Here is a 9,495-nt window from a genome sequence, read left to right on the forward strand (position 1 = left end):
ACCTATTGATAGAGTATGGCAAAAATCATTGTTATCACGATTTGTTGTAAAGTTGTTTCAGAAACTGATGATCTGATGCAACAATTCTTTGAGAAAATCACTTATTTCTTTCCTTTCTGTATGCTTTTATTATACTTTTCTCCCTTTTCTGTCTAAACAGTGGATATATTTCATCCTCAGTAATAACCTTTAGTCCGAGAAATTTATAGTTTTTACAACATAAAATAGTGTCAGATAAGTCATTTTATTCCTCTTTTTGGAGCCAATGTTTTTTGATCTGTACTGTCCTGCCTGTATTGCACAGACAGAGGTGTGGTGACGCCTCCGACCCTCACAGTCTGGAAGATGTCAGTCACCACAACTCCCGGTACTGGGTATTGAATTCACAAATTAACAGTGTCCACTGAACGTGTTTAAAAAGTATTGGCTGGCTACAGATAATCTTATGGTAGTTAAATACAGCAGTTAAGAACATGGGTTTGGGGATCCAACATCCTGGTTTGAATCCTGGTGCCACCACTTATTGTGACTTTGGCGAAATTAACTTAATTTTTTGTTTTCAGTAAAATAGAATAATTAGATAATCGATTTCATAGTATTATGAGGCTTTAAAAAGGTTATACATATAAAGGACTTAAAAATATAAAGGACTAAATAAATGTTAGTTGTTATTATAATGATATTGTTAAAAGTAGTAGGTGTGGCATAGTGGAAATAACCAGCTACATTTAAACCTCTATTGGTGAGACTAAGGACCAAAAATTGTTTTTGTGGCATGGTTTAAGATGATAGCCACCCTGATCTCTTCTGACCACGGATGATGGTGTGAGAGTCTTTTAGCAAAATCACTTGTTAAGTTACGGTATAACAGGTGATGAGTATAAGCAGGAGGGTTTGTTGTTTTCCAAATGACCTAGTCTGAAGAACATAAGGATCCACATTCACCTACCTGCGCTGGAGCCAGGAACCTGTCTGTCTGCCCTGGGCTAAGGGCTTGACCCACAGGGTGCACTGGGAGGAGGGAGTGGGACACTAAAGGTAAGGCCCAGGAGAAGCAAAAGGAATAGGAGGGACAGCTGAACCAAGACATGTCCTTATAGGAAAAGATAACAGAGTTTTGCACTATTCTTTGGACTTTGGCTGTGTTCACAAAAGGCTGAGAGAGAGATGATTGTTTTACTAACAGATTTTATCTGCACGCCCTTCCTGATGTTGCTAGCCATTATGGGAGGATCACATATATCTTTTGACTCTAGGTCCAATGCTGTGTACTTTGTATTCTGCCATGAGGACCCTGGAAGAATCTTCTTATAGCCCCACAAATTGTTCTGTCTTGGTAACCACCTATAGGTGCTGGCCCAACTCTGCATACCACACACTGCTGTGACACATGGAGGCTGTTGGGTCTTGGAGCTACCCGGAACTAAGAGGCCCTGGCTTCTAGTAAGGCCACTGAGCTGCAACCTAAGGGATACAGGAATAGACCAGGGTCATCTGGCCAGGACTCTGTCAATGAGCACCAATCCCAAAGCAAGAACAAAGCAACAAGGAGATATGAAAATAACACAAAACAACTGTTTTGTTCTTGGTAAAAATAGCCTGGGGAAAAGGGAAGAATCTTGGTGTGCACGTCATTTGGACTAACTGAGGTATCTTGGAATATATTGTGCAAACCATCATCTTATAACAAATTTTTATTGCTTAGAAAAAAAATTAATGGAAACAAGTTCTCCTTGAGTCAGGGCATAAAAATAATTTTATTCCAGCTTAACATAATGACCCTATTTATATTCAGGAGAGAAGGATAAGCAAAAGAGATCAATCATCAGAAAAGACTGGTAATCTATCCCCTCTGTGAATGAGTTTGCCCCCAGGAAGCTATGAAAAGAAGAGAGAGCCTTAGAACTGTGGTCAGGCAGTGTATTTTCTTTTAAGGAAAAATAAAAATGTTCTTATTGGAATTCATGCAGCCACTTATTTGGTGAAGATGAAGATTTCTCAGTAATTTTTTTTTTCACATAGGGAAAACATTACTGAAATGTAATTCTACTTTTTATGAGGATGAAAATGATTTTTTAAAAAGCAATGAAAAAACAACACAGAACAAAAATCCATTTAATAAATGGGTACTAGGCATGTACACTGTGCCCAGCAGTGGGGCTGTGCTGTGCTGTCCTGTGCTGGATACTACAAGGGGTCTCAGAGGCGGTGAAGGCATGGTCCCTTCAAAGAGGTTTCCGATCTGGTCATGCAAATAAGCCATGTACAGGCAACCAGTAATGATCTGTAATCATGAATCATAAATAGCAGTTCCTCAGTGTGCCCATCCGAGTATCACTTAAGAGGCCGGAAAAACCCTGATTCTTGGACCGTGATCTCGGCTATTCTGACTTAGCAGGCATGGGGTGGGACTAGAAATTCCTGTTATGAAATGCTGCTGTGATGATTCTGGTGCTCAGTTTGGGTGGCTGGACTGATAATGGATTCACAGTAAGCTTGGGTTCTGATTCTGGTTCTATGCACGAGTAACAGTGTGGCCTTGATCATGTTCCTGAATTCCCCTGACTTTCAGCATTTTCTTCTGTATCATGGGAGGGTGTTGCTGTTGGTGAGAATAAGGGAGTTGACACAAAGCCCTTCAGTCTCTGTGTTGTTTATAAGTCACTAAAAAATTAAGTGAACTTAAATTGTATATTAAAGAGGGGGTCCATTCTGTAGATATTATTTTCAGTGTTTAGGCAATACTAGTAATCTCTTGTCCAAGAACCCCCAAATGTGTTCAGAAGAACATGCCTGTGTCACTTCCTCCCTCCCTCATTTTTATTTTCTCTTTATTTCCATCCCATTCCTGTACCTCCGGTCCCACTTGTCTTGATCTCCTCAACTGCACAGAGCTTAGGTTCCAGTTTATGGGGCTGTTGAGGGCTATTTTGATAGCAGGTATGAGCAAGCCCCTGGGAACCCTGAAGGGTGAGGGACCGGAGGAGAGTCCAGGCAAGGGGCTTGCTCTACATACTGCCCCAAGAGAGCCTGGGAAGATCTGGTTAAGTAGTGCTGCTCGGGTCTCTGCCTAAGGGAGTGGCTACACATTAGACTCACCCCCGCCTGATCCCACCCACATCAATTACATCAGGATCCACCAAGTCCCATCATTTTGAGTGGGAACTTCCAGTCTTGAGTCTTCTTCAGAAGACATTTTCTAGACCCTGTGATAGGAGAAGATTGACATTCCCTTCTGGGGATGGTCAGATGTCCCTTATTTGATCTAGCCATATAAGTGACTTAGAAACAACTCTACTCTTCAGATTTAGTGGGATTAAAAATGTAATCAACCAATATTAAAATATTCAATAATCAGTTGGAACCAATGACAGTCAGGTGCCGCGAACTGAGACAAGTGATTGATTTATTCCTCAGGAGCTGAGGAGCAAAACCAAATGTTAAAGTGAGCAGTGATAGGCTGTTATGTAGTACAGTGCAACTCCTAAAACGGCAAAGAATAAAATTTGTCTTAAATTTAGCTGAGTTTTCTGTCTTTGCAAAAGAGTCGATTTGGACAAAACTTGTGTTGCCCTTGAATTTCCCTCACCACTTCAGGGAAATCAAAAGAAGTCACATAATTGGTCAGAAAGAAATTGACGGAAGCATTTACTTCTGTTTCATTTCTTCGTTTTCTCCTTTTTTTTTCCCCTTCAAGATTAGTATTAACATTAACATAACTGGGAATGCTTCTGTAGACATTTGCTTTTTGGCTAGCAATGTGGGGAGTAGGATGTGAAGGTGGATAAGAAGAGAGAAAGCAGCCATACATGAAATACAGAGCCCACCTGCAAGGCGGCAGTGTTTGAAGTCTTCTCAGATGGAGGCAGGCATGAGAGATTTCATGTCTTCCCAAGTGGATAAAGAACGAATGATCTGTGAAAAATGCAGTCCTGAATGTAGAGAGTCATGATCCTAATTCTTCATTTCTTGGCCTCATCTGTTCCCTTTTAAATTTTGAAACTTGATTCATTTTTCATGCATGAATCCCTAAAGAAATGAGTTGTAACAGGCTTGTTTCATTAGGAACATTCTTTCTGAATGTGGAGTGCTGCTGCCACAGAGCATTTATTGTTTAATGAACAAATGGAGCAGACCAAACAATTGAAAACCAGTTAATAATTCAATTATGGCTTCTCCACTGCTAAAAATGTCTAATTTGTCATTCCCTAAAATGATTTCAATATTGCCAGAATCAGACAAAATTAGAACTCTACTCTGTGTCCCCTTCCCAAACCTAGCAAATTTCTTTAATATTCATAAGTCAGGGTCAGCTTCTGAATTACTGTAAACTTAAGTAGAGGCTCAAAAACAGTTTTTTTATAGACTCAGAAAAACACTAATGAAAGACATGAGGCAGCCTTTGACATTCAGTCTGGGACCTTTTAAAGAAAACCTTCCGTGGAGATGCTAGAAAACCCAGGTTCTTGCCATATTACTTGATAGAAGTCACAAAGGAATCTTTTAGAATTGTTTTCCCGCCAACTTGATGCAATTCACTCTTCTTTTGAGCCTAGAACTTCATTCGCACCTCTTAGATTTTGCCTTGTAATTGTGTATTTGTGTTGTACCCTTTGTTTGATTCTGGTCTGGGCATCCCCAGCATGTTAGTACATTGCTCACTATCGTGAATTTGTTTAAATGAATTAAGCTAGGAGGAGTTTCCAGGCTGCCTGCATTGCCTCTGATTTGCAATTAGAGCAAAGTGGTGTTCACTAATAGGAGAGGAGGGACACCTGGTGGCAGTTGGGTACTTGAAGCGAAGGAGGTCCATTTGAAAGAAAGAAGGCAAGTGAGAGGATAGAGTATGTGTGGGATATTGGAAGGAGAGCAAATGGTGGCAACTGACCTAGAACAACTGGGAGCTGCAACTGGAGGAAATGGTCATGAGCAGGCTAAGACGGCCACGTAGACAGTGGTGAAAACTGTGGACTTTGGAATTGAAGGACCTGCCTTTGAATCTGGCTCTGCTGCTCACAAGTTGTGTGACTTTGGCTAAGTTATTTACCTTTCCTGGGCCTTGATCAGCTCCTCGATAAAATGGGAATAATATCTCACAGACTTGCTGTGACAATTGAACAAAATGATATCTAGCACTTGGTAAGCACTGGATTTATGAGAGGGGCTAATGTTTTTATTTGCAGAAAGAAGGGGGAAAGCAGGGTCTGAGGCCCAGACAAGACCTTCTGCTGGCTCTAGCAAGGGGCTGATGTTTCTTTTGGATTTGAGGAATTTTTCTCAGAAGGGAGCTCTCTGATCCCACTTTTAGGAAGATCTGCACAAGGTAACCTTATCTTCAGGCCTCCTCTGGGAAGAATCTTCCCGTGAAGCACTAGGAATTTATTAAGCTCCTGATGCTTTCATCATGTAGACGTGCATCCCTCATGGATCTTATCTCTAATGGGGAAGCAAGGTTACCACACAATGGCAAAATAAGAAAGAAGACATGGTTAAGCGCCCAAATGTATGACCCAGAAAATAAGAGCTGGAATGGTTCAGGGGAGGCCAGACATCTCCTTGAGCAGACAATAAGCTAACTGCTATCCCAGGAAAGCCCTCAGCCCCATGCAGACCGGGACAGTTGGTCACCCTACCTTTAGAGAGAATAACAGAGCCATCCGGAGAGTTTCTTTGGATGTCTCTACAGAACCGCCCACAACTTCACCCTAACTTTTAGCTTTTCCTCAAGACTCAGATCGAGGTAAACTGCTTGTTTTAAGAACTGACCTCTGTCCTTAGTTCAATTTCCTATTCCTAACCCGGGACCATGTTCTATCTAGTCAATTTGTCCCTTTCCAACTTGTAAAATATTTCTCAAATCCATCTCTTCCTCCCTATCCGTACCGTCTGTGCTCTACTTAAGCCCATAATGGCGTTTTGTCCAAATGATCACAACAGCCTTCCCACTGGTCTCGTAGACTCTGGGATTGTCTCTTTCAAGTCCTATTCCACAAGGCCATTAGAATAATCTTCTTAAAAATGTAAATCTATACCCTCCCTAGTCAAAAATCTTTAATAGTTCTCAAATCCTGCTTTGTAGGTTTTTTACAGCATGCTATTTCTACGATGTCTTTGTTCATAGTGTCCCTTCTGTTTGGGATATTCTTTCTAATCCCTTCATTTCAACATCCCTCCTGTATGTATCCAGTCTTCTCAAACAGACCCTCTAAAATGTTTTTGGTTTTGCTTCCTCAAGGAGTCCTACCCAATATTTTCAGGCACCAGATGGACTTTGGAGTCAGGTGAACTGGATTAGAATCTTAGTTCTGATTCTTAAAAGCTGTGTGGCCTGGGAAGGAAACTTAACCTCTCAGTTCCTTCCTGTCTGAAAATGAGGGTGATAACATTGATTCTATAGTGTTTGAAAGGAGATCACGTGTTTGTGAAACACTTAGCATACTCCTGGTTTATAGACAGCCTTCCACTGGGCTGTAACCACCACGAGGGAAGAGACCATGTCTCCCTTTTTCATCCTTGAAACCTTAGTGCCTAGCAGTGTCTGGCAGACAGAAGGCTTTTTGAATAAATGAATAAGGAAACAGTAGCTTTTAGGAATGTATTTATATACATAGGTATTTCCTACAGTTTCCTCCTTATTAAAATTGCTTGGGGATAAGAAACCTTTAATTTTCCTAGGCTTTCTCTTATTTGCAAATGCATCTCTTTACTCCTCAAAGGTGGATTGTGGATTCTTCATGAAGAGTGATTTAACCTGGAAAGATTAGAGATGAAAGTTGACCAGGGAAAGCTTTTCTTAACTTGTAGTGACCTTTATGGAGGAATCCATTGCTTAGTGAACTCTGATGATGCAGCTCGTCCAGTCAAGGTCCACTCTCCTTGACCTTGCAGCTGCTGTCCTGGAGAAGGATGATGAGGGGGAGCTCAGTCAGCAGGTGAAACAGAAAGGGGGTCTTGCAGGAAAAGGGGGTGAATAGATTGTCCTTTTTCTTGCTTTACTCTCCACTCAAATCTGGTTTTTGTCTGTGCGTTTTGTTTTGTTTTCAGACGTAGGAGAAAAGACATTTTGCTGGTAGTGGTGCAATTCTTTTTTTCTTCTTCTTCTTTTTTCTTTTTTCTTTTTTCTTTTTGCCTAGGCTGGAGTGCAGTGATGCGATCTTGGCTCACTGGAACCTCTGTCTACTGGGTTCAAGCTATTCTTCTGCTTCAGCCTCCCCAGTAGCTGGGATTATAGGCACCTGCCACCACGCCTGGCTAATTTTTTGTATTTTTAGTAGAGACAGGGTTTCACCACATTGGCCAGGCTGGTCTTGAACTCCTAACCTCAAGTGATCTGCCCGTCTCGGCCTCCCAAAGTGCTGGGATTACAGGCATGAACCACCGCGCCTGGCCTGTGGTGGAATTCTTTACAGTCTGAATTTAGTGCAGGATCAGCTATGTGATTTGTGAAGCCCAGTGCAAACTGAAAATGCAGTGCAGGCCCCATGTTTATAAATTCTTAATAATTTCAAGATGGCAGTAGCAGAGTACTAAATCATGCACAGTGTCCTCTGCAACTGCACAGGTTGGCAACCTAAGAAACTGCTCTAGTTTACAGATTATAACAATACTGGCAGACAAGAAAGTCTGTGTGTTCCTGACATTTTCTGCAGTGTTCAGCTCAATTCCTGACTTACAAAGTTTAGAAAAAGAAATACCCAGCCAGTAAGTCCTTACTTCTTCATAAAGCTCTGCTGTGTTCCCTGTAATTTACACTGTCTTGGTCTTTTTGGTTTGTTTTGCCCAAGACCCTGAACGTCTTCACATTATGGTTTCTCCAGGTTTAATTCTTTTCTTGTTGTTTGTTTTTTTGAAACAGAGTCTCGACCTGTCACCCAGGCTGGAGTAAAATGGTGCTATCATAGCTCACTGCAACCTTGACCACCTGGGCTCAAGTAATCCTTCTGCCTCAATCTCCCAAGTAGCTGAGACTACAGGTGTGTGACACCATGCCCGGCTAATTTTTTAAAAAATTTTTTTGTAGGAATGGGGTCTTGCTTTTGTTGCCCAGGCTGGTCTTGAACTCCTGGGCCCAAGTGATCCTCCTGCCTCAGCGTCCTAAAGTGCTGAGATTACAGGTGTGAGCCACTGCACCACTGGGCTGTGCCACCACCCCGGGTTTAGTTCTTTTGTCTGCCTGCTCTCATCCTTTCTGTTAGAAATTTGAATGTGCACTACATTCTTTCATTCCTACATTCTTTCTTCTTTGCATTTGTTGTCCTTTAACCAGATTTTCCATCTTTAACTCATTTAAATTGTCTTTGTTAAAAAACTGTCCTTCTATGGTCATTTTAGTTTTCTTTGGATGCTTTCCAATTTTCATTTTTTCCTCAGCAAATAGTGTTTAAAATGGAGTATGGTGATCTAGGAGCCATGGATGTGATGGCAGAGCTTAGGCTGCATTGATCTTAGGAGACCCAGCTTATAAGTGGATGGTTCGCTAACCCCCCAGCAACTGTTATGCTCTAAATTAGACCTACTCTTTTCTCATGGTTGCCTTCTGACCCAGTATACTTGGCATTTCCTTTTTCAAGCTTTTCCTACATCCATTTTGTATCAGTTTCCTAGGTGTAGTTTTTACTTCCAATTATTTTAGCACTCACCTTTAGTTGAATCTTGATTGATTTTTGACTATTTCTTTATTTTCTTTGACTCCATATCAACTTATTCTTTGGTCTTAATTTTCGACCTAAGAAAGGAAAGTCCACCCATATTGGGTCAGATATTTAACCCAGGATTCTGCTTTTGGCAGTCAAGGATATTTTATGGGTGAATATGGTGGTTTTCCATAGTTCCTCTGAGTGATTAGAAATTAAAAACACATTAAGGATCTATAGCATACAATATTAAATTCTTCCTCATAGCTGTTTATTTATGTATTTTAATTTTTGACTTTCTGACTTCCCTCTCTTTCTCTTCTCTACTGCCTCAGTCCATAATTTCTAAAGCAGGTTTTGTGCCTTCAAGACTATTGCCTAGGATGGGGTAATCAAACTAAACAAAGCATTGGAAAATCTGTATCTATGAAGAAACAGAATTGTTGTTTATTCCTTGTAAAAAAAAAAAAATTGCAACCTCAAAATCTACTAAAAGAATGGGACTTGCTTCACAGACCTGTTGGAAAAGACATATTTTCTCAGTTTGAATGACTGCCATAGACAGGTGTGGATATGAATTTATCATGCTTAATATGAACAGGACAATTAAAACTGTGCCTGATGTCACCCACTTGTGTCTAGATCTTAATGTTCTCAGCACTAAATGAACATAAAAATGGAAAAAGTCCTAATAACGATCTGCAGTTCAAGTATACTGTCTTTCTGGAAATGGTAACATTGCTGAAGTTTTTGGTACTGAAATTTACACATTTTTTTTTCATTGATTAAAGATGTTTGAACAGCTCATTCTCTTAAAAGTAAGTTTTAAAAGTGATCTACATATGTAGTTAATGGCTAATAG

This window comes from Mandrillus leucophaeus, unplaced genomic scaffold (assembly GCF_000951045.1).
Source record: "Mandrillus leucophaeus isolate KB7577 unplaced genomic scaffold, Mleu.le_1.0 Scaffold588, whole genome shotgun sequence".
NCBI classification, from domain to species: Eukaryota; Metazoa; Chordata; class Mammalia; order Primates; family Cercopithecidae; genus Mandrillus; species Mandrillus leucophaeus.